Source organism: Fundulus heteroclitus, unplaced genomic scaffold, assembly GCF_011125445.2.
Source record: "Fundulus heteroclitus isolate FHET01 unplaced genomic scaffold, MU-UCD_Fhet_4.1 scaffold_210, whole genome shotgun sequence".
Classification (NCBI taxonomy): Eukaryota; Metazoa; Chordata; class Actinopteri; order Cyprinodontiformes; family Fundulidae; genus Fundulus; species Fundulus heteroclitus.
This window is the reverse complement of record NW_023396622.1, coordinates 240,405-267,717: the sequence shown is the minus strand read 5'-3', so window position 1 is coordinate 267,717 and position 27,313 is coordinate 240,405. Positions and strand designations below refer to the sequence as shown.

Genomic DNA, 27,313 nt, shown 5'->3' with positions numbered 1-27,313 from the left:
GACAGCAAACTGACTTAAGAGGGGAAGCTTGCAAAATAGCCATGGATGCAGTACAAGTAAAAAAAGACTAAAGCAAATAAGTTCAGAAGCAGAGAATTTCGATCGGAGTTCGATCACACCAAGCTGCCGCTTTATTGCGAGGCGTTACAGAGTGTCAGGCTCGATCCACGACTGCAAGCATGTGTACGCATCTAACTCAATCATCAAGTTTGCGGACGACATTAAGGTGATTGGCCTCATCAGCAACAACGATGAGACAGCCTACAGGGAGGAGATCAAGCACCTGGCCACATGGTGCACTGAAAATAACCAGCTCCTCAACACCACCAAAACGAAGGAGCTCATCGTGGACGTCAGAAAAGATTCAGCAGGCACGCACAACACCATCCACATCAATGGAACGGCTGTTGAGTGTCTCTCCAGTTTCAAGATTCTGGGAACCCACATCTCAGCGGACATGTCCTGGTCAACCAACACCTCCTGCCTGGTCAAAAAGGCTCACCATCGCCTCTTCTTCCTGAGGACACTGAGGAAAAATCAGCTATCCTCGACTATCCTGGTGAACTTCTATCGCTGTGCAATAGAAATTATCCTGACCAACAGTACAACAGTGTGGTATGGGAGCTGTACTGTTGCAGAGCGCAAGGCACTGCAGCGGGTGGTGAAAGCCACCCAATACATCACTAGGACTCCACTACCCACTATTTAGCACATCCAGAAAAAACGCTGCCTACATCGAGCTCGCAGCATCCTTAAGGACTCTTCTCACCCAGCCCACAGACTGTTTTCTCTCCTACCCTCCGGCAGACGTTTCAGGTGCCTCCAGACCACAATCAGCAGACTAAAGAACTGTTTTTTCCCCAGAGCTGGCTCTTTATTGAACTTTAACCATCACTGATAGACTCTCCTCTCCCTCCTCACACCTACCTCCATTTTGTTATTCTGTTATTTACTAGACTGTAATGTTCACCTGCACTCCTAAGTGTTTCTATTGTACAACTGTTTACATGCATCTTGCACTACTCACCTTGACTGAATATTGATTTGCACTGCTGACTGTTTATTCACAATTGTTTACATATACATTGCAATACCGTACTTTAACTGTAATATGCAATTACCTTCCACTGCATTTTAATTTAAATAGCTTCTGTCCAAACTCTATTTATTCATTTTATAGTAATAGCTACCTGTATACCATGTTCACAATTCTGCCTATAGTAATAGCCACCTGTACATATATTCATAGTACATGTAAACTCTGTTATAATAATCATCTGTATATTATGCTACTGTACATATTGTACATGTAAAACTCTATTCATAGTAATACCCACCTGTATATTGTATTGGGTACATTCCAGCTGTAAATTTAGTTCACAATACTAGTTATCTATATATTATACTCATAGGACAAATCGATCAGTAAAATTATGTCTATAATAGTATACACCTCCATATTTATTCAGTAATAATCCATGTCCTGTACATATAGAACCACTGCTTATCCTGCACTTGCTGCTATTGCACTTCAGGTTAGACTTAAACTGCATTTCGTTGCCTTGTACCTGTACCTGTGTAATGACAATAAAGTTGAATCTAATCTAATCTAATCTAATCCGGCATTACCTAATAATGTTTTATTAATTAAGCAAACTGGCATTACGATAGTTCTGGGGTACTGCCGGTAGATGGAGTCACGTCTGTTTATATCTGGTCATCGCACTTGGTGCTGGGGCTGTTTTTATCCACAAAAAGGACCATCAAAACATGATCAAGATGGAGGCTTGATGTATATAACCTTATTTGATCATGATCAAATGGTTCTTGGTGTTTTTTATAGGCATACAATGTTGCTACATACCTTTAAATTATCATTATTTTCACATGAGCTTATATTTTAGTCTGCCTGACTACATAACTTTAAAATACCAAATCAGCACTATGATGTAAATCATATCTAATGTAATGATTAGTTAATCAGTACTTGAGTAGCCTTCTGACAAAATACTTTTTCTTATCTTTACTTGAGTAAAAATATGTTGAAGTAGTGCTACTCTTACTTGAGTGCAAGTTTTTGGCTACTCTACCCATCTCTTATCTCTATAATAGCTAAACCATAACCCAGTGAACAGTTCACTTGGTGGGTACTTTAATGTATGTGAATTTACTTTTACAAACTTGAGAAATATTGGAATCATATTGTGAAATGTACACTTGCCTTAAAATTTTTCAGATATGAATATGGGAAACTATAATGTGTAAAATGATATTTTAATAGCATTGATGCTGGTCTCCTCCATGTCAATTATGTCGTTTTTAGTAGTTATGCCCTGGATGTAGCAAGAAAACTAAATAAAGACAATAATGTTAAACATTGTTGGATCACAAAAATAAAAAGCACAAATCAATACATTTTTGAAGCATAGATAAAGCATTTTAAATATTTAGTTGCTTGATTTACTTTTTTGCACAGTCTGATTGTAATGATTCTGGCACTGGAGCTGATCCATTTCCCCTGTTTACTCACCTGCTCAGTCTCCACCTCTCTGCAATTAACCGTTACTGGCTCCACCTGTCTCCAGCTGCATAAAAGCCCCGTCAATCTCAGTCTCCAGTGCCAAAACGTCTCTAGCCTTTTGCCGAGTACCTTCCAGCCTGTTGGTTTATTCCTGCCTGTCTGTTGCCGACCTGACCTGTCTTCTGTTTTCCCGAGCCTGCCGAAGCCCTCTCTGGTCCTGTCTGTCCGATACCTGTCTGTCTGGAAACCCTTCCCCCTGGACTGTCTCCCCGTGTGCCGAACCTGGACCGAACCTGAACCCGACCTTGGATATCCCTGCTGTTGGATCTTTGGCCCCAACGTTAACGAACCCGGACTGTCATTGGATTTACGCCCCTGGATTACCCCATACGGACTCTGCCTGTCGGCCTCAACTGCCTGCGGACGGCTCTCGTATCCAGAACCACCTTCCCCGAACAATCCAGCCCGCAATCAAGTTAGTGATCCAGCTTTGCTGATTTCTCACGTCTACCCCGCTGGTCACTAACCTGTTCCCTTGTCTCCAGGAGATTGCCGGCCGGTTAGACGCAAGCAGCGCGTCCCGAGAGCCACACTTCCCCTCTCCTTTAAATAAACAAACCTCTAAACGCCACTGACCTGTTTTCGGGTAGTCTTTGGTGTCATGATTTGGGTTTTGTCTTGGTTCAGGTTATCCGTTTTATTTAAGTTTCTGCTTTGGGTTCTTTCTTGTTTTGGCTTTGTTTTAGACGTGTTGTTCTGTTTAGATTAACTGTTATTTACCTGTCACTTTATCAGCTCGGTTTGTTCTCCCCTCAGCAATCAGTCAGCTCCCTTGCCCTGATTAGTTCCACCTGCTCACTTGTAATTAGTCTTCACTCCTGTTCACCTGCTCACTCCCCTATATAGTCCTGCCACAAACCTCTGCAATCTGCCAGATCAATTCAAACCACATGGTGAGTCTTATCCAGCGTTTTATTTCTGATAGCCCTGTTGATACCGACCCGATTGCCTTTTTGACACTGAGCCAGCCTGATCCCTAAACCTGATTTTCTTGCCCTGAATGATTGCTTACCTGTTTTTCTGACCTGGACCTGCCTTGTGATATTCTGAGTTTGCCTTAGCCTTGTCTGTACTTCTGCCTTTTTGGATTGCCATTTTGTGTACCGGATTTTGGACTGCCTTTTTGACCACTGTGCATTGCCTGTCCCAGTTTATCATTAAATCCTGTTTTTTGCTTAAAACCTCTCTTGTCTGGCTGAATACTGGGTCCATCTGTCTCTGGTTCCTGACACTTTGGGTCCGACTCCTGTTCATCACACTGATGACCTATTATCATATTCTATATTTTATTTATCTTCCTTAGAAAGTACCATGTACTTACTTACAGGGGTGTAGTACTGACATGATCTAGAGCTGCTCTGCCTCTTCAGAATTTGGACAACTTGCTGTAATTGATGGAACCATGAATTCTGCAATCTTAAAAGAAAATCCTGGAGAATAATCAAAGTCATCAGGGTGTGACATCCAGTGCAATTGGAAATCCACCACAAAATGACTAAATAAACAAAAATTAAATATTTAGACTGGCCTAGTCTTGTGGATAATAAAAGACTGTCCCGAGGAAGAATTTGATTTACAAAAGGGCAAAGGACAATAAGAGGGTGCAACAGCCATCAGAACCCATGGACTCGTCCATAACATCTCTCTATGCCTTAGCAGAAAACTGATTATGGTGCACTTCACGACGACCTTGGGTACTTTAATGTACGTGAATTTACTTTTAACTTGAGAAATATTGCAATCATATTGCAAAATTTACATTTGTTTTAAATTTAGTCAGATATGAATATGGGAAGCTATAATGTGTAAAATGATATTTTAGTAGCATTGCTGCTGGCCTCCTCCATGTCAGTTACGTAGCTTTTAGTAGTTGTCCCCTGATGTAGCAAGTTGTAACCGTACGTCCGTCCGTCTTCTTCCGCTTATCCGGGGTCGGGTCGCGGGGGTAGCAGCTTCAGTAGGGAGGCCCAGACGTTGTAACAAGAATACTAAATAAAGACAATAAAGTTCAATATTGTTGGATCACAAAAATAAAAAGCACAAATCAATAAATTTTTGAAACATTAGATGAGGCATTTTAAATATTTAGTTGCTTGATTTATTTTTTGCACAATCTGATGACCTATTATCATATTCTATATTTTATTCCTCTTCCTTAGAAAGACTTACATGGGTGTAGTACGGACATGATCTACAGCTGCTCTGCCGCTTCAGATTTTGGACAACTTGCTATAATTGATGGAACCATGAATTCTGCAATCTTAACAGAAAATCATCAGGTCGTGACAATCAGTCATCAGGGCATGGAATCGAGAGCAATTGGGCTATTGCAGGTATCAGCAGGAAGATGTTAGAGCAGATCTACCACAAAATGGCTAAATAAACAAAAATAAAAGATTTAGAGTGGCCTAGTCTTGTGGATAATTAAAACAATTCTGTGAAGAGTGGGCCAAAATCCTTCACAGTGATGTCAAAGACTAATTTCCAAGGATGTATTTATAAACAGTGGGATGAAGTGTGTTCTGTAATTCACGTAGACTGAACTAATAAAACAGAATAACGCAAGTTAAATAAGAAACTATTTTAGTTGTTAAAGTCTTAGAAGACCCAAAGTGGTTTACAGACACCACCCCACTTCCTCCAGAGCCTTTCTTTTTATATAGATTGTTATACAATATTCTATAGTTTCTGATCTACAGCTATATGCAGCATATTTTAATGTTGTATTTTGATGGTAATATTCTTTGGTAAATATTTCTAAATAACTCTGTGTCATTTCTCAGTCTTTGTCATAACCTATAGACAATTTGTGGCATGGTGTATATTTAAATAACCTAGAAAGTTTTTTTTCTCATCTTACATCACAAATCACTACCTATATTGCACAATACAGGTGGGGACGATTCAACTGTCACATCCATAATTCTTTTGAAAACTGTTCTGTGGAAAGAGGACAAAAAAACAGGACGAAACATTTCAAATACAAGAAAAGCATGATCACAATTACAAGCTGAATATGGAGACTGCATTAGTTGTTACATTTAAAAACTTAAGTAAATAATTTTTTTAGAAACAGTATCTAATAAAAAAGATTTGGTGTTCACTAAAAAACTGAACCAATCAGAAATGTTTTCTGACCTGATTTAAAGGAGCCACGTTTCTGCAGAGCTGAGGAGTAGTTCTGATCCTGGTGACATACAGTAAAGATGTCCCTAAAGGCCTGAGGAGGCTCATACCTGAAAACTCTGAGACATACGGTATTTAGGCCAAAGATAATTCAGTACCTTATAGATCAACAACAACCTAAAGCTGGACAGGTCTGTGGTGGTAGCATTTTACCAACATGGCTCACCAATAAGAGGAGTATGAGAATAAAACTTGGAACACAAAAAGTACCATCTTCAATTCTCAGAATCAAAGGCCTCATTTTCTTTTAGACAGTGTTGCAGCTTCTCCTTCTTTGTTTGAAACAAATTACCCTGAGTTTTGTTTTTAAAATGACATATTTTTGTCTTGTTGTTAAGCTTAAGACAGAAGTCAGAAGGTCTAAGAGGCTAGACTTTCCTTGTAGTTGTTGAGGAACACTAGTGAGAATGGCTGCATGGCTTCCAGCTCTAGTTCTGTGGTACATTGTATTCACGACAACACCTGTTCAGACATGAACAAGTGAAGTGAACCAACATTTCTGAGGAATCCTAAATTTCTAACGAAACAGTTTTGCAAATCCCCACCCAGTCCCTCCCCCATGTCTTAAAATGTTTCACAAGACACTGGTTAACATTATACATATATTGTGGACTATTATAGTTGTACAGTAGAACAATCCTTGAGATAAAACCTTATATTTCACTACAAAAAAGAGTGGGTACCAAAGTGGCCTGCCCACATAATGTTTTATCTTGACATCAGAATGTTACTATTTATTTTTAAAATGAACGTTTGTACACTAATGACCCAAAATGGCTGCCATCTTCTGTTCTTTCCATTGAAGTCTCTTTCAACAAATTCTGTCCACCTAAAGTCTCTCCAGACCCAATCACACCGCTAGTAATTTTAGATCATATTTAAAATTTTAGTAGAAAAAATTAAGACAATCCATGTACAATTACTGAATATTTATGTAACTTATCTCTAGAAGTGGGTTGTAACTTTACCTTTACTCATTTACATTTAGGTAAATAACTTTTGACAAGAAATTTATTTTTAGGAGTACTGGTAGTGTTACTGTGCTGTACTTTTTAATTTTACTTGAATAATATTATTGTGAAGTGTCGCTACTCTTGAGGAAAGTTTTCAGCTACTCTACCCCTGTTATTTGAATAATTTTTTTGGCTACGGCACTCATCTCTTCTTATCTCTATGATTTGCTGAACCATAACCACGTTAACTTATTTGACTTGGTGGGGGCTGTGATGTATGTGAATATGTGAGTTTTAAAAATGCAAAAATATTGACATTATGTAGTGAAATTTACATTTGCAGTAATTTTTGTCACACGTGAATACGAGAAGATATACTGTGTAAAATAATATTTTAGTACCATTGATGGTAGGCGTTGGAGCAGTCTACCTCTGCAGCTACGTTAAGTTGACTCTGTGGACTCTTTTAAGAAGCACATAAAATGTTTTTTTTTTATTATTGAATGAGTATTTTTATTGGGAATTTCGTCAAATTTTTATTATTTTATTTTAATTGTTGTTTTACTGGTTTTCTGTACTGTTCTATACGTTTTGTGAGTGCTTTATCTGTGAAAGGCACTCAATAAATTCTATTTACTTACTTATATAAGGAGAAATCAGAGGTTTGGGTGCATAGATGCAATTCAATCTGAAAAACTCACACAGAAAGAAAAGGCAATTAGAAGAATTTTATTGATACAATATTTTAAAAGTTTGGCGCTCAGACCTCGGCAGGAAAAATTCACGCTGAATTATACTTCACTATGCATAAGCAGGCGTATGAGAATAGGGATATTTCCCCCCAGGTCTGAAACTGGTGGTGGAGTGGAGATAAATAAAGTTTGTTCAGTCCATATGATGAACTGTTTGAGCTAGATGTCCAACTTGGATAAACACAGGTTTGCATGAACTGTCCATGATGAGCAAGCATGAAGCGACTGTGGAGAGGAAAAACTCCCCTTTGGGAAGAAACCTCTGGCAGAACCAGGCTCAACATGGCGGTCTTCTGCCGGTGCGTTTTAAGGAGTGACTGGGAATTCCATAAGAGTCCAGGAGGAATTACACTCTGATAGGGACGAGGTTGAAGGAGGACCGTAGGAAAGCCAGGTGGAGCTTGCTACGATGGTGGAGAAGGGGATGGAGGTGGGTAGAATCCGGTCATCAGAGTCCAAACCAGACACACCCAGCCACTGCTTGCTCGCTGAGGAGAAGGCCGAGACGTGGATGTGGAGTTCTTTTAAGATGAACCCAGGATGCTGATTGGCTTCGAGGAGGAGAAGTTCAAAGCTGATTGGCTTGCGTCGAGGCGGATGAGTCTCTGATTGATGGAGGTAGGCAATAGAGTTTCTTCAGTTTGAATTTTTGCTTAAGCTCCATTTCTTCGCATCTTCAGAGGAACCTCTTGGACTTATTTGCAGGGGTAAGATGCATGCCTTTTGTAAACATTCCCATGGGCTATAAGACCAGAATCAAATATTATGATCAAAAACAGATTAATTCAACTGTTATGCAAAGTTCCTCTATTGACCATGATGAAAATGCAGCTAAATGATTTTGATATGCAGCTTTGTCTATTGATAACTAGTCTTTATTTTATCATCGTATCACTTGTCTTTGTCTTAGGGGTCTCATTATACCATAACCTCAAAAAACTCCATTGGAAAACTGTTGCTAATCAAGATACACAAGAAGCCTTTAGTTTATTTTCAAGACAGCTGGTTACCCAAAAAAATAGAAGTCAAAGCTCCCAATGAAAAACTCTACATCTTCCCAATGTGCACCTGGATAACTGACGATCAGATACACTACTTCAACGAGGGTCAAGGTTTGTGCAAGTTTGCTCATCTGACATCTTCCTGCTATGCATAGACCAGATATGTCCAGTGATTATACTCTAAGGTGCACATATTATCACATAAAATTTGTCAAAAAATAAAAAAATAAAATAAATCTCAGCTCATCATGTGCAGACAAAGTAAGAGTTAAACACACAGATGTTGCTATAGATTACTTTACATTACAAGTCTTTTGGAGCAGCTCCACTGAATTATGGCATTTGTTCTTTATTTATCTAATAATAGTTGTCCTATCAAAGACATCTGCCACAGTTCATGGGGGATTTTTAGTTCATGTCTTTAGTATCATTGTCCTTCACATTTCAACCAAATTGTTTCACATCAATCATAAATTGAAGAATTTGGAGGTAGTCTTTGTTCTTCATTACTTAATATTGGATTAGTGATTCCAAAATCTCCAAACTTGTGTAAATCTGCAGATGTTCTTAAGTCTTTGTTGTTTTTTTGGGGTGGTTTTGTGCCTGACATGAGAAACTAATTGTTATAGTAAATCAAAATCACAAAAAGTTCACCTGGTATTTGACAAGTTGAGACATTTTTGTTCCTTGACAACAAATTATTTACAAATGGGAACTTTGTCACTCTGCTAATGATTTTGATCCTTTTGGGATTAAAGAAAATCTGCGACAAATTCAAACTCGTGCACCCTGCAAAAAACATAATTTAAATAAGTAATTAGGATACCAAAATTATTATGGCAATATTTATTATGATTGATATATTCAGACATTTCCTGCTTTTTGTCAGAATAAATCCAAATGTTGATTTTGAGCCAGGGAATCCTGTAAGTTTGACAGGTGTAATTGATTAATACTGAATTAAAAGTAGCCATGGGAATTCAAGCACCTAAAATATGTAGCTCTGTTTATGCAAAACACACAATATTTTTTCTGAACTCAGGTTGTGAATCTATATCTTGTCATGATTCAGCCTGTCTGTTGCACCATGCACAGACTCTAGACACTTGCCACCTTCCATACTGCACCAGTCTCCAGTTCAGTAATCATCCACACCTGTCAGCTACTAATCAGCCAGCATTCAGCACACCTGTCAGCCTCACTACTTAAGCTCACTGCAGTCTGTCATTCCTCGTCGGTTCGTTCTGTTTCCCTGCTTACCTCTGTTTCTGCTGCTCACCTCATCCAGTCTCGTCCAGTCCATAGTTCCTCCATTCTGTCGTGCTGTGAGTCCAACCTGGTTCCAAGTCTCCATTCTGTCGTGCTGCTGGCCCAGCCTGGTTCCAAGTCTCCATTCTGCCGTGCTTCTGGTTCTGCTGCCTCCATGCTCTGGTTCCAACCTGCTTGCCAGTTCCTGCCTTCACCATCCTCCTGCTTAAACTCAGTACAGACTCTTGGTTCTTCCTCCACTATCCACAAATTTCAATAAACTGTTAAAACCTAACTCTGTTGTGGTTGTGTTCGGGTTCAATAACAAAACATGACATATCTTTTATCTTTATTGTTGTTTCTTATATGTTCACTTCAGCTTTGACAGTCTTGGAAGATTCTTGTCGAAGCTGGGAGGTACGGTCGGAAGAACTTAGGAAATGACAAAAAGCATACAGCTGGCAGGAGTACAAAAAAGGAATACCTGAACATGTTGAAGCAGAAGATTGATCTCAGTTGTCTTTAGACGCCCAATTCATTGTACGCAAGAAATTATGGTTCTTCGTAACTGCAATATTAGAGTGAGTCCCTATATTGTAATTATCAGGTTTTATATTTTTGGTTCTATAGTTCTATGTATAAATATACAATGGTCAAACATATTGTACATATTTACCTATTATAATGCTTTAATTATGTTAATGGTGTTTCTTATTATTTTATAGAAAACTTTGGGTCCGTGTGAGGACCTTTCCCTGGTTTACTGATCAATGGACTAATTTTGATCAACTCAATAATCTGATGGACTATGGCAGTCATAAAATTCTGGGTATGTATGGTTATGCTGGGTATTAAATTACAGCGTAATTTATATTTAATGGCAAAATAATAATTAATAAAAGGTTAAATACTGTAATGGTGGCAGAGCAGGGTTTTCTTTTTCACACTGAGATTTCCTTTTTTACAGACTGTCAAAGAGAACTGGAGGAAGGATGAATTTTTTTGGCTATCAATTTCTAAATGGTCTCAATCCCATGTTGATCAAATGCCTCAAGGCCCTGCCTGACAACTTTCAAGTCACTGACAACATGATCTCCCAGTATTATATATTATAATATTATAAATAAAGGTGATTGCTTAACTATATAAAAAAAGCAATCAATGGAATGTTTCATTGAATCAGTGTGACAATGTATGCCAGGTTTTGCTACATAAAAGTTCACAGTTCACACCCCTTGTATTTGAGACAAATGCCTTGTTATTTGTGCTCTAAAATTAAACAGAAAGGCAACATATTTTTGTGTGACTACAAGCTTTTGGATGGAGTAAAAACACAAGAAATAAATTACACAAAGCATCACCTGGCGGCTCCACTCGTCCTGCTTTATAAAACACCTGAGGATACGCTGGTGCCTATTGCTATTCAGGTAATATCTTTCAAAATTATGTAACTTAAGGTTATGGATATAACCCCGGTTCTCTGATTAGCATGAGTGAGTGTCTCACTATGGGGAACGCCTCCTGCGTGACCTCATCAGAAGCTCAAATGGCATTACGCCAGCCCCGATTGGCTGGCAAAAGTGACAGTCTATGTCAGGAGGGGATGGGACCCTCCTCCTATATAATAGGCCGACATAGCTTCACTCGTCATTCAAAACAAGCTCACCTCTTCCTCGCTTCATAGCAAGGAGGGTGGTCTGGTGAGACACTCACTCATGCTAATCAGAGAACCGGGGTTATATCCATAACCTTAAGTTCTCTTTCATAGCATTCGTTTCGTGTCTCACTATGGGGAAAATACTGACTCCCGGATTGCCAGACATGCCTGTCAAGATGACAACTGTCCCCACTGATGCTTCACTCTGGAGAAGCTGCACTCAGAGAAGAACCAGTACTGAGGACCGAATGTGCCATAGTCGGAGCCGTGACATCCAAACTATAGAATCTAGCAAATGTGTGGGGTGACGCCCAGCATGCAGCTGAACACACCTCTTGAATAGAGACTCCCCTAAAAAGAGCCCAGGAGGTTGCTAGACCTCTAGTGGAATGTGCCCGGAGACCAGCAGGAGGCTGGAGGCCCTTGCTTGTGTATGCAAGTGCAATAGCCCCCACTATCCAGTGGGAAAGGCGCTGCTTAGACACCGGCTTTCCCATGTGTGGTTTCGCCCACGACACAAACAGCTGGTCACCCTGTCTAAAACCACTCGTTCTGTCCAGATAGATCAGTAATGCGCGAACTGGACAGAGAGTGTGTAGACGCCTTTGCTCCTCAGAGGAGAAAGGCGGAGGGTAAAAAGCATCCAGTATTATGGGGGAGCACGAGCCAACCACCTTTGGAATAAAGGCCGGGTTAGGCCGCAGACTGACCCTAGCATTCCCTTCAGAAAACTTGATGCATGCTCGATGTGTAGAGAGTGCATGAATCTCACCTATGCGCTTAGCTGAGGCCAAAGCGAGCAATAAGGCAGTCTTCAGGGACAACGGTTTCAACTCTGCTTGTTCCAGGGGTTCAAACGGGGAACAAGAGAGCGCATCCAGTACCGTGGGAAGATCCCAGGATGGCGCCAATAGTCTAGATGTAGGCAACATACGACGTGCTCCTTTCATGAATCGGCACACCAAAGGATGTTGACCCACTGTCTTTCCTTCAAAGCCAATATGGCAAGCAGAAATAGCCGCCAGGTACACCTTGATGGTTGAGAAAGCTTTACGCTTTTCAATAAGGTCCTGTAGGAAAGACAGAACCACTGTCACAGAGCACTGAAAAGGTACAGCCTGTGACCCTGCGCACCAATTCTCAAACACGCGCCACTTGTTATCATACAGTGACCGAGTTGAGGGGGCTCTGGCACACTGAATAGTGTTAATAACGCTATTAGGGAGCTCCACCGTGTTCAGGTTGAACCACTCACGGGCCAGGCCCACAGAGCTAGCCTCTCTGGGTGGGGGTGGAATATTTCCCCCCGTGCCTGAGACAGTAAATCTCTGCGTAGTGGTAACGGCCAAGGTGGGCTGGAGAGAAGTTGAAAAATCTCTGCCAGCCAGTGCTTTCCTTGCCAACGTGGGGCTATCAGGATCATAGTCAGACCCCCTTCCCTCACTCTGGCCAGAGTCGGGGGAATGAGAGCTACAGGGGGAAATGCATAGAGGAGGGTCTTCGGCCACCTGTGTGCCAGTGCATCCACGCCCAGTGGAGCCCTCTGGTCGTGCAGTGAGAAGAACAGAGGGCACTGAGCGTTCTCCACTGTTGCATATATGTCCACGGTCGCCTGACCGAACCGTGACCATATCTGACTCACCACTTGGGGGTGAAGCATCCAGTCTGCATACAGTGGGTTTCCCCTGGACAGCAGATCTGCCCCGTAATTCAGAACACCCGGTACATGAGTTGCCCTCAGTGACCGTAGGTGCTTGCTGCTCCAGACTATCAGTCTGTGTGCCAGCATGTGCAACTGGGGGGACCGTAGCCCCCCCTGTCTGTTGATGTAAGCCACTACCGTGGAGTTGTCCGTCCTCACCAAGACATGGTGACCCCTTAGCCAAGGGAGGAAATGTTTCAGAGCCAGGTGAACAGCCAGCAGCTCCAGGCAGTTTATGTGGGTAGAACGCATGTGAGAATGCCATCTCCCATTCACCGCTCTCCCCTCGTGAGTGGCACCCCAGCCCATCAGGGAGGCGTCGGTGGTGATCACTTTCCTTGCCTGAATGGTTCCCATAGCGACACCCTGTGTCAGGAAACCTGGGCTCCTCCACTGCCGCAGTGCAAGTGAGCATTCTGTTGAGACCCTCACCCTGCGATGGCCATGTCGGTGGGGGTTCAGACCCAGAGAGGTTACCCATCGCTGAATGCCTCTCATATACAGCCGTCCGAGAGGAATAGCCACTATAGAGGAGGCCATCAGGCCTAAAAGTCTTTGGCATTGTTTGAGGGAAACCATGTTGCCCCTGCCAAACAGCGCTAGACTGGCACGCATTGCCTCCACTCTTTCCATGGACAATGATGCCTTGGCCTGGAGAGAGTCCAGAGTGAGCCCAATATAAGTAATTCGCTGAGTGGGAATCAGTGTGCTCTTTTCCACATTTATCTGAAACCCCAGACTCATGAGGTGTTGTGTAAGAACACCTGTATGATGAGCCGCCTCCTGGCATGTGGGGGCTGCCACTAGCCAGTCGTCTATGTATGTTGCCACTCGGATGCCCCGCTCTCTCAGTGGAGACACTGCCGCCTCGGTGCATTTTACAAACACCCTTGGGCTCAGGGACAGACCAAAAGGCAGGACCACATACTCGTACGATATCCCCTCGAAGGCAAATCTCAGATATTTCCTGTGAGGGGGGTATATGGGGACGTGAAAATACGCGTCCCTCAGGTCTATTGATGTGAACCAGTCGTCTGCTCGCACGAACCGCAGCAGAGACGTGTGTGTCAACATCCTGAATTTGTATTTCCTTAAACAGCGGTTTAGGGCACGGAGATCCAGAATGGGTCTCCGCCCCCTCCCGCCCTTTTTGGGGACTAGGAAATACCTTGAGTAGAAGCCGCTGTGGGATTCCCCGGGCGGAACTACCCTTATAGCTCCTTTCTTCTTCAAAGAGGAAATTTCCTCCAGAAGAATATTGGCGGACTCGCCTTGAGCATGGGAGTATATTATTCCCTTGAAAAGGGGCGGAGCGACATTGAATTGTAGCCTGTAGCCCTTCTCTATCGTTCTTAGCACCCACTTTGACTGCGTGCAGGCAGCCCAGCTCTCGCCGTGCAGCGAGAGGGGGCTGACCGGCAACTCCGTCCCCGCCGCCTTGTGGGCGCCTTGTCCGGGTTGTGGCACGCAACATACGCGCCCGGACGGCACCAGCGCGCACGGGTGCGCGCGGGCGGACGGCACCAGCGCGCGCGGGTGCGCGCGGGTGCGCGCGGGTGGACTGTGTTGTCACAGCTGCGGGGACGCTGTTCCCCGCAGGCTGCGTTATGACAGAAAGGATTGATTTGTTTTCCAACATATCTTTTCTCTTTATTGTCACAAACACATTTGACGGCGCCCTTGGCACGCAGGCCGGATGCGCTCGTCGGGACATATTTGTTACAGAATGCGAGGGAAACACATTTGCGCAACAACACTGCAAACATTGTCTTTTCCCTGGGGTGGGCACCGGAACATGAATGCCCATCCCGGCCATGCATTCTGTGTGGAACGAGTCCCGTTGAACCGGCTCCGGAACGGAGCTGGGTGGGGAACGAGCAGCCCAGGAACGGGGCAGAACGGGCTCGCTTTTCCCCTGAGGAGAGGCTGTCAGGCCGTCCGCTTCTTCCGCCTTCCCAACGCAGCGGCAGGTGGAGGCGGCGGAGGTGCTGTCAGAGGGCTGGGCTGAGGTGATTGCTTCCTAGCCCATGGACTCTTGGGACCTCTGGGGGCCTGAGTCGCTGCCTGCGCTTTAGGCACCTTGGGGATCCTGAAAGCAGGGATGGGGCGAGAGGCAGCCTGCGCATAGGACTGGCGCGGCACTGCTGGAGCCGCCGGCAGAGGTTTCCTCGGCAGGCAGAGCTTCAGCGCCTCATCATCCCGTTTCTTCTCCTCACATCTCTTCTGCATGCTGGTGACAGCAGCACCGAAGAGACCCTGAGGGACGACGGGTGTGTCAAGGAGCTCCTCTTTCTCCTTGGTTGCCAGGTTGGTGAGCCCGAGCCAGCGCGCCCTCTCCTGGAGAACCATGAGACCCATGGCTCTCCCCGTAGCCTGTATGGCTACTTTGTGGAGACGGAGGACGTGGTCCGTTATGACACAGATTTCCTCCCACAGAGCGGAGTCTGGTCTGTTGGTCATGTCCTCCTCCAGCTCGGCCTGGTAGGCCATCAGCATCGAGGAGGCGTTGAGGGCTCTCGTCGACAGAGCCGCCGCCTTGTAGCACTTGTCAGTAAGGCTAGACTGGAAGCGGTCTGCCTTTGCGGGCAGTGACGGAGCCGAGGAGGACGCCTTCGGGTGAAGGTGGGTCGCAACCACCGGCTCTATCGGCGGCATCTGGCACACGCCATGGGACTCCATCCCGTCACAGTCCAACAGGGAGCTTCCCGCGATGGGATGCTTCTCGCTGTACGGCCTATTCTTCCACGTGATCGCCAACTCATCCAGTAGCTCCGGGAAGATGGGCAGGACTTGTTTCCCCGTCTTTTTCGCTTTTGGCAGCTTCTTTCCGTCAAAGCGAGATTTCACAACCTCCGCTTGGACAGCTGGCCACGCGATGTTGAGCCTGACAGCCGCACGTTTGCACATGTCCTGCATGTCCATATCTAGAGGAGATGACGGCGGAGGTTGTTCACCTCCGTCGGCAGCGGGGGGCTTTGCAGCCCCGCTCGCACTGCTGAGGAAGATGGAGTCTTCCTCGTCATCATCGGACATCAGGAGCTCCGAGCCTGCCGACTCGTCGTCCCCATAGTCCGCATCTCCTCCCGGCATGTAGGAAGCGGCAGCGCCCATGTCATCCTCGTCCACCGCATGCAGCGGGGAAACGGGGGCTAGGAGCTGGGGGCTTGCGTCCGCCCAGCTCGGGCCAGGTGAGCCAACACCTCAGGCATGTCCGCACCTTCCTGCGCCGCGGCTGCTTCGTTCATCAGCGGGTCGCCCCCTGACAGGTTGGCCTGGCGGGCCAGCCGGCGGCGAAGCAGCTTGCGGGGAAAGGCTGCGCAGTGGATGCACTCATCCGTGGACGTCAACGCAACCTGGGCATGGTGTAAACCCAGGCACGCCGCACACACAGGGTGAGTGTCCCAGCTTGAGATCTTTTTGCCGCAGGGACAAAGTCTCGTGCCGTTACCCCCGTCGTTGGGGTTTATAGCCGTAGCCATGGTTAGCTATTGGGGCTATGGGTGGCTAGCGTGGTGTGTATCCCTAGGAGCTTGTGCAGCTACTAGGGGACAGAAGCTAGCGGGATGTACAAAGTATTGCTACTCTGTACACCTCAGGTATTACTACCCGCGAGGTTGCTAGTTGGTTTGGCTATCAGGTATTGCTACCAGGTAGCCGCGATGCTAGCGAAACCTCGTTTCTGAAGTAGTGATACTTCGTGTTAAAGGAGTATTGCTACTCCCCAGAGTTTTCTCTTTTTAGTATTTCTACTAAGCAGATAGAAGAGTATTGCTACTCTTTCTCTCCGACAACCGTACGTCCAGGAGCGGAGCGCCCGGTGACTTGAGTTGCGCACCCAAGTCTGTGGACCGTTAAGCTCTGCGCCCAGGTGGACAGTTGTTGCCTCTGTGAGAAGCGAGAAGAGGTTTTTGAATGACGAGTGAAGCTATGTCGGCCTATTATATAGGAGGAGGGTCCCATCCCCTCCTGACATAGACTGTCACTTTTGCCAGCCAATCGGGGCTGGCGTAATGTCATTTGAGCTTCTGATGAGGTCACGCAGGAGGCGTTCCCCATAGTGAGACACGAAACGAATGCTATGAAAGAGAACACTTAATGTACAAGAAATAATTGAATAGTATTACCTAAAATGCTGATAAAAAATAAATGTATCTGTTTTGCTAAGTAAATTGCACCCAAGTGAGGTTAAGGACTAGTACAAAAACAACAACAAAGTGTTAATGTAGTAGATAGACTTATTGCTAACAATATGAAGAGTGCCATTGAGTGCCATTAACCTGTGGAAAACATTTAGGGTGTCAATGTTCCTAGAAATGGATGTTTCAGCGTATTCATCTGAAGAACAGGCTGTTCTATGTGCAGAGAAATTACTAGAAAACCCAAAAGTTACATAACATTAGTTGAGTCAGCCATCTTAAAGGGTTCAATTGTCATGTCTAAGCTGTGAAAAAAAGTATTGAGCCATTCTTTTATCCTAAATTGATACTAAAAGGAAGTACTTAAAGTGGACTGAAGAAGGGTTATACTCAGTTCATCTTCAAACCTGCTGTTTATCAGGAGCAAGTCTTTCTGTTAATCAGCTAAATTAAATAAATGTCAGCATTGATTTAAAACCAAAACAGGTCAATGGACAACATATTTAAGAGAAGGTCAAACATAAAAGTATCTTTTAAAACACCTAATCTTTTTTCATCACTCATGAATCGCTAGAAAATGCAGAAACTAACACTCACACTATTCTTTTGTAGCTGCAGCAAAAGCCAGCAGCAGACAACCCGATCTTTCTCCCTAATGATTCTCAGTAAGACTGGTTGTTGGCAAAAATCTTTGTGAGAAGTGCAGAATTTCATTTGCATCAGCTCAACTTTCACCTGCTGCGCACTCACCTGCTGGCTGAGGTCTTTGCAGTGTCCCTGCTGCGCAACTTGCCCATTGTGCATCCTCTGTACAAGGTAACTGAAGCTGGACAGCCATAATGTTTAGCCTTTTGTAACATTATCAGATAGTTTACATTGTTTCTTTAATTAAATTTCTAACTTCATACATATGATTCCTGAGTTAGCAGCAGTGAATGTTTAGCAGAAGAAGAAAACAACGAAGCAACAAAGCAAAACTTGTCGATTCAGTCATGTATATTTCTAAAATACTTGTCTGTCTTCAGCTTCTTATAGCCCACACTCGCTACACTCTGGATGTTAATGTCTTGGTTCGAAATAAACTAATATCTTCAAACGGTGCCTTCACAGAGGTGAGAAAACATTGGTATGTCAGAAACAACATTTATGCTATTTAAAAAAATCTCCTTTTAACTTCGAATTGCCGTTTCAATAGATTTCAGCTTCAGGTGGAGAGGGTACGCCCCAAATCCTGAAGAGATCCCTGTCATCAGTGACATACAAATCCCTCTGTATACATGATGACATTAAAGAGCGTGGGATGGAGAACATTCCACACTTTTACTACAGAGATGATGGATGCAGACTGTGGGACATTTTACACAGGTACAATTGATTTATCCCTTTCAGGAATGATCTTTTTCAATTTGGATAATCAATGATGTGAAAGATCTTTTGTCATTCAATAACTGCAAAAAACATTTTTCGGAATTACTTAAAGTCCTTTGGGACAAAACATTAAAATCAAAGACATTTGGTAGTTATTTTTTTTTTACCAGTTCTAATATTTAGCAGCTCGTCACGTAGGAACAAAAAGATACCTGATTAAATATTCAGTTCTTAATTAAGAGATGTTTTCATTGATTTTTGATTGTTGCTTTAATTTATCCCTTCACAAAAATATATTTAGTAACAGGTAAATTGCAAATATTAAACCTGGTGTTTTTTTTTCATTTTGCAAAAGATCGTAAGATAAACGTTTATTCTTTGGAAAAATTTGACACATTATTTCAATTAATAAGTAGCGTTATTTTCTTCAACTAGAATAACTGAGAGATGTTTGTCACAGTCATCTATCAGTCTCCAACATTGCTCTGAAGTAAGAAGAGCTGGTAACTAAAAACAACAAAGCTCAGTTTGAACACTAGGAACAAACTCCAGGGCAAACAGGACCTTAGCAGAAATATCTGACAAACTGAGAAATATCTGTGCTGATGATGCAATTGCTGAATAGGAGCAGTTGATTTATAAGTTGTGAGGAAACTGAAGGACCTGAAGTTAGACAGATGAAATTAGAGAGATATGTTGAGCAGAACTTGCACATAAACAGTAAAGAATCAAGAAGACTGTATTGTCACCATGTGTTACAATGGTGAAATTACCTTGAGGTAGGCCTGGCTTAACATGTATAGAAAAAATAAATAAAAATAGTAAATAACACATGTAAAGCTGTATAAACTTGAAATACAACTCAACCTAACATCATAATAAATAAAAAAACAAAAAACAAAAGGGGGCGAAGAAACTAAGAAACGTAAATAACAAGAAGCAGACAGAAGAAAAATCTAAAGGAAAAATAGGTTGGGAAATAAAATTGCAGTCTACTGAGAAAAACAGGAACTCCAAAAAATTCAGGTCACAATCTAAATACATTGAAATACCTAAAATACAGACCAAAGGCTCTGTGTTTCTCAAAACTAATGGGATATGAACTGAATATTGACTGCGAAGATTGATAAAACCACAAAATATTTAAAACGCAACATAATTATAGTGTTTCATTTTAAGGTATTAAAGATCAGAAAAAAGGTTTTCTATGACATTTTACATAAAATGTACAATGTAAGATCTTTTCTTTTAGTTTTCTTTCAGTTTTTAATGTTCATTTATATAAACCTATTGTTATTACTATTGTGAAAATGTTTGGTGTCCTATTTTTTTCATTTAGCTGCTGGGTAAGTCTTTAATGTAACAAATCTTTTTCAATTAATGCTATCCTTCATCTACAAAAGCTTTGTCGAAGGAATCCTGAAGCACTACTACAAGAATGACAGTGATGTTGAACAAGATACAGAACTGCAAGGGGGGTTAAGGGAAATTAATCACCGTGGATTCATGGGCCAGGAAAAATCAGGTAGGCTTTCATTCTGTGAACCCAGGTGCTACTTGAAACAGAATATACAAGGGTAAGAGTATAATTTTTAGGGCTGTCTGCCATGTCTGTTCGTTGCAGAATTAATACTGAATGTAGTCTGGTTGGTTTTCTGACTTTTAATCAAAATGCAAAACCTTCAGACCTATTGAGATCAAGGCCTTCACATTTACTCACACTAAACATCTCATTCTAGGTTGAAGTCTACAGAGTAAAAGTTAGTGTTTGAGTTTGATTTAAATTTAACAAGTAAAGGTGTAGGTCTGACATGCAGTGGAAAAGCATAGAAAAGGTTTAGAGCAGCAACAGCTCAAGTTTCCAATCAGCTTTTAAAATTTACTTACCAAATTTAATTCAATTCTAATTACTAAATGTAATCAAGGCATTATCATAGTCTGCTGGCATTTTCCCTCTCAGTAAAAGAGGTCTTTGATAGGGCAGTTAGGTATTTCCAGTGCCATGTCGGCATTTTATTTTACATAGTTTTCCGTTCATAATTAATGTGCTATTTTTTAAGATAGGCACATCTGGCGTATTGATGATGTTGAAGGGTAATACGTTCTCTGCTTTACATCTTTTGAGTTTTCAACCAGAGGTCAGTCAGCTCAAAAAAAAACAAAAAAAAACATGACTTCCTGCTCTGCGTTTGGATCAGAAAACAGTCGCAAAATATCTATTACCTGATCATGTTGGCTATTACTCAGTTCACACAACTATCCCAGATCACATTGGATTATTATGATAAAATAAAAGAGCATCTGTCTTAATGTTGAAATCACCAAGTAGAGTTAGAAAAACTGTATGGACATTGATGTGAAAGAGAAACAAACCCACTTTAGTATAACAAGGATTTAAGGTAATGTTTTATACAACAGATGACATGTGATAGAATTACAGTGATTGGGCACAGAGATGCAAGGTGGAATTCTGTGGAAGTGATTGATTGGTTTCCAGGATGATGAGGAATGGAACCTGCATGGCAGGTTCCATTCCTGCATCAAAGTGGGTCTATATCAGTAAATATATCATTAAATATAAGCAAAATTGTGAAATTTTTATCAAGGTGGCTTGTAAACCGTCTCCATGAGAACCACATCTAAGATATAAGGTTTATTGTCAGCAACTAGACTGAAGCTTAATTTTGGCCTACTTTATCTATTCTGAGAGTTTTTGGATCATTGTTCTGCTGGGACATACACCTGTGTAATCTATTAATCAGAGTTAAAGTTAAATAATATTATGCTAGTCTTTTTTTGCATTGCAACTTCTGTGTACAATGCTATAATTACTCTGGTAAAAAAATAAAAAAATAAAAGCTTTGTAGAATATTTCTACCCCACCATACTTGGCTCCGTCTTCCACTTTAAAAGCCTCAACCTGACTCTTCCAAACACTTTGTGTCATCATGACCAGGTAGCTCAGTATTTGTATTGTCTGACCATAAAACATATCTCCTTAGGCATTTATTTTGTGCATGTGGGTCACTGAAAAGCGCTGTTGTGCTTTAAAGTGTTGGTTTTAGAGTAGGGGCTCCTTTGCTGTCTGTAATCATTTGAGTGGATTGTTCTTTTCTATTGACAGTAACAGTTTGGGTCAGACATGAGAAATTTGGAAACAATATACAATATAAGCAATATAAAGCTAGAATGAAAACAGAGACTTAATGCTGGCTAAAAAATATGTGTTGTAGAAGGGGTTAAAAATCTATTCAAGTTTAATGCCACGCTGGAAAAAAATATTCTAATATGCTTAAAGGACCAAACTGACTTATGATAATATTGACTTTTTACATGAACTGTATAGAGAAGGCACACAATTTGTTATATACTAGCAAATGTCATACATTTTGAATTATGTTCTTTTTAATTATCAGGAATCCCACAGAGATTTAACAGTGTGTCTGAGCTGGTCAAGTTTGTCACCATGGTGATCTTCACTGGCTCAGTCCAGCATGCTGCTGTGAACTCTGGACAGGTGAACTTTTGTCTTCCATCCATCCATCCATCCATCCATCCATACGTGTGTGTGTTCTGAGTCCAAACGAGAACACAAGCTAACACGTCAACTGTTAGATTCATTATTTGTAGCCTTTATTAAAACTTTATGATGACATTTTTGTTCACCCCAGTATGACTTTGGTGGCTGGATGCCCAACCTGCCAAGCACCATGCGATGTCCCCCACCGACCAAAAAGGGGAAAGCAACTGAGGACACAACAATGGCCGCACTACCAGACAAACCCACAACATGTAAAGCCATCGCAACATTGTTTTTGCTGACTCGGGAGTACAGTGACTTTGTAAGTGTGGAAACCTGAACAAACATTCTAAATCATATTATATTCCTTTTTTGTAAAATACACTGATTTTTGCAGTATATTTTTTTTTGGCTCTTAAGACAGAACAATAAAATACACAGGGTAGTGTTCAGTATGTTTTAAAATAAACCTTTCATCATGCTAAAGCACGTTGTTCAAGGTAAAGAGTATTCTGTAATTTGTAAAACAAGTTTATATACTAAACAAGTTAAAAGCAGAACACACATTAGATATGTTTAAATACATGCAGTTTTGCATTTTTACATATCAATTTTACTTGACACACATTCAGTTATGAGTAGAAAATATTTTAAGTGTGTGATTGATTTTTCATCAGGTCAAACTTGGTGATTACCCAGCGGAACACTTCTCTGAGAAGAAACCCTGCGCGCTGATAAAGAAGTTCCAACAAGACCTGACAAAGCTGAGTAAAAAGATCAAGAAGAGAAACAAGAAACTGGATCTGCCATATGAATACCTGGATCCAAAAAACGTGGAAAACAAAGTGACCATTTAAGAATCGGATTTTGAGACCTTTTTTTTTTTTTTTTTTTACCAAATTCACCAATTTACCAGTTCACAAAAATAAATAAATGAATAAACTATGGAGGAAATATACCTTTTCATTTTAGTATTCCTTTATGGTGGGCAAAAAGGAAACTTTTTTGGATATTTATTAATATTATATTAATATTATTACATAAACACGCTATATATGGTAGAACTTCTGTGATCAGTCTGCGCATTAATGACAAACATCTTTGTTCTGGGGTTTCAACTGACTAATAGATACTTCTAGCCTGTATATGTTATAACTTGGTGTTGGTTAAATTTTCTTCCTCCACAGATGTTGAATAATTCAATATCAGTTTTCTATGTGGAAGTTGCTGGAATTTACTTTTCGTTGTCAAGGGTTTAATATTTGGGGTTGTGGTGTTGAAGATGTGGGTTTTGTGTATTGGTCTTCCAAAGTGATTAGATTTAAAGTGATAACAAATATCAAGGTACACAATAGATATCAATTGTTCCCAGCATAACATTCTTTATTTAGTCATTTTTCATACATATTGTGTCCAGGTTTAATCATTACATGTTGTTATTGGTGGTGAATTTACATTCATTAAATACCTTGCTAATGAGCTAAGTTGCTTTGTAACGTTTTATGCTGACTTTTTTCTAATAAAAAAATAGCTTTAATTCCTTAGGAGATAAAATTTTGGATAACTGTTTGAAATTTTAGAGTTACTACAAGATGTTATACATAATTTGGCACACCACCATCATTTCTGAACTATGCCCCACATCCATCCATCCATTTTCCGAACCACTTTATCCCTCATGGGGTCGCGGGGGGTGCTGGTGCCTATCTCCAGCGTTCACTGGGCGAGAGGCGGGGTTCACCTGGACAGGTCGCCAGTCTGTCGCAGGGCAACACAGAAACAAACAGGACAAACAACCATTCACACACACACTCACACCTAAGGACAATTTGGAGAAGCCAATTAACCTAACAGTCATGTTTTTGGTCTGTGGGAGGAAGCCGGAGTACCCAGAGAGAACCCACACATGCACAGGGAGAACATGCAAACTCCATGCAGAAAGACCCAGGGGTGTACTCGAACCCAGGACCTTCTTGCTGCAAGGCAACAGTGCTACCCACTGCGCCACTGTGCAGTTTTGTTTTCTTTTTGTAAATACCAGCTTGATTTTTTTTTTCATTTTTTGTATTTTGGTACGTGTACTTATTAAATTAACAGTACGTATGCAGATATATTTCAATGTTAATTATATTCATTAAGCCTTTTTAAAACCCTCATTCCTCAAACCCCATTCCTTAAAAAAATCCAATGGCGTACCGCCAGCGAGCTATTTTTAGAACGTAACGTCACGAGACGTCATATCATGTGGTACGCGGTAGGGCAAGCTTGCTGTGTCCTCCGCTGTTACGCTGTAAAAGAGCTGTGCGTCACCCTTGGTTTTACTCGGTAAAACGACTGCTTTTTCCTAGTCTAAGACCATGGTTTTTAAACATTGTTGCAATGGAACGTGCAACAGCGACTCAAGGTACGCTGATCGGCTGCATATGAAGGATGTTTTCTTCATTAATTTCCCGAAATTCAAGACTGCCAAGGAGAAATGTGTGCACTGGGTACACCGGTTCGGTCGGCCTACACAACAGTTCAACCCGGGAAAAGTTACCAAATTCACGTACATATGTAGCAAGCATTTTGTGGGAGGAAAGGGCCCAACCGAAGAACATCCTGACCCAATTCCAGCGACATCAAGTAGTGAACAGGTTTTTGGTGTTTTATTGAAGCTTAAACTTAAACTCGTAGGATCGCCAAGGCTAGAATACATGTTGTATGCTATAATGAAAGACTGAAGAAATTTAAATTAATATCGCGCACTATTCCCTTATCATTGGCCCCACTTGCATCTCAGGCTGTATTTGTAGCATAATGTCTGGTAAACTTCCAGGATCAGTTTTTTATTTTATTTTTATTTAACCTTTATTTAACCAGGAAGTCCCTTGAGATTAAGATCTCTTTTTCGAGGGAGACCTGGCCAAGACGGCACACCAGTTAAAATACAAACAGAAGTACAACATAGATAAAATCTCACATAGTTGGCTAAATAATGTCTTAAATAATGTCATTAAAGGCCTTTTGTGTGTATTAAGTGAATGTATGCCTTAAAAGTTGAAAGTCCTTAAGTGAACAATTGACACAAAATTGCTTTTTGAAAATGAAACATTTATTTTTGCTTCAATTTACATGCATGTTTTTTAAATTACAAGAAAAAAAGCAAATAAAACTTTTCTTGTTTTTTTTCCTGGAATGTATGTACAAAAAACCACAGTTCAATGCAAAAAGTGAAAAAAGTAAATTACAGAAAACCCTACATCAAAGTCTAAGGGTAATGAATAGCAGCATTTTAAACATCACAATGGGTTGCTCACAGACACAAAGGAAAAAAGCAGCATAAAAAGAAAAAAATTCCAAAATCACAAGAAATACAAAAAGCATTACTGTGGATTAGTAAATCAAAAGTTGCAATTATTGCAAGTACAGTTGTAACCTATGGACAATGGCATGTATTTTCATAAATATCACAGTGACAGGTTGATCACAAACATTAGGCTAAATCACGCAGCACAAAGGGAATCAAATTTCGTGGAGCTCTCATCTCGATTAGTTCTGGTAAGATAACACACTTCCAAAATGTGACATTTGACTCAAGAATCATCTTGATAAAGCCATCGTCCATCTGTATTCTCTCAACTGATGGCTCACCCTTTGATGACCACACAACAAAGTCACACCACTGAAGACCAACAACTCCCAACTGATGTTGGATTTGGTAGTAGTATGGGACCTCACCAAGACAAGCTGTCCATCCTTCACCTGGAAACAGGAACTTCTCAGACGAGAACTACTCAGCTCTCCACTTTCTGCTGCCTGGACACATTCCTTTGGTGACATCGACTGAAGCAGCTTTAGCACTTTAATCTCCACAAGACCAGGCGCATTCATCTGGGGGTCAAATGAATGTCCATCTGGGCTACAAGCTAGCTCAGGAAACTGACTTGATACCCACAGTCCTGTCCTCACACAACTGTAGTTTGCTGTATTGCAACGCTCCAACTACATACTTTGTTAAGAGCATTAACAAAGCAGCAATGTGATTGCAACGTCCAAGAACAGATGCCTTGCACTGGCACCCATTAGATCTCACAGCGCCACTTAATAATGACAGTCCGACAGTGACAGTGTAGTTTATGCCTTTCATGAAAGCCTCGACAGTACACTTGTAGTTCATGATATTTCCTTTTTCGCCAAATTTCACAGAATGTACAAAGTCAGAATCAACATACCGCCACCCACGACGAAGGGATTTTTCAGTGATGACATCTGTATTATCGTTTTCATCGTCACTTTCTGTTCCAGGAGCTGTTGACATTGGGACAGACTCAACGAGCCAATGGTACACATTCCTGTAGTTGTAGAGGGGAGGCAGGTTGAAGCTTTCAAAGTGCTTCCACTCATCTATCACAAGTGATGGATCTTCACTGTTGGTAGTTCCACTGTTATTTAGTTCAGCAAGTTTCTTTGAATACCATTTACCTTTGTCAACCGAGCAATCGATTTGGTTTGCCCGGCTTGAAGAAATTGCAGCTTGGCAACTGAAAACAAAAAGAAAAAAAAAGAAATAGTAATTAGTCTAAACCATCCTAATGTGTCTAAATGTAGGCCTAGGCTACTACTTACTAACTGAACAGCAAGCCTGCCTCTACATGTTCCCTCTATAAAAGGCCTAAAATAGGCCTAGCTGATATATTAGCCACAGATAGGCATGATAGGGGGCCGACAGGTTAATAATGAAGCGCCTGCTACCATGATAGCATATAGGCTATCATGGTAGCAGGTGCTACCATGATAGCCTGCTCAAAAACATTTCAAATAAGACAAACATTAAACAAACAATTTGCCATGAATTTCTTAAGGGAAAGACTCTGAGATGTAAACAGTTGTTTTGTAGCTACCTATTGGCAACATATACCGATTCCTGGACGGTGATTACAAACAGAAAAAAACGGCCGACGACACCATGAACGCCGAGCAGGGATATAGACAGGTTGAATAAAACAGGGACTCAGCGTAGTTGGCAGTCAGTAAGTGTAGTAAAACAATACATGAGTGATTTTGGTCTTTGCGATGCATGGCGTTCTCTTCATCCTAATAGTAAAGAATACACTTTTTTCTCAAATGTTCACCATTCGTACTCTCATCTGGACTACTTTCTAATAAGTAGCTCACTGCTGTCGGTTGTTTCAGAGACGGTAATTCATCCTATTGCTATCAGTGATCA

General features: G+C 41.6%; 1 pseudogene; it reads left to right on the top strand.

Moving 5' to 3' along the window:
* The first annotated feature begins 45 nt into the window (after positions 1 to 45).
* Positions 46 to 22,961, top strand: LOC118559049 (annotated as a pseudogene).
* Positions 22,962 to 27,313: the final 4,352 nt, after the last annotated feature.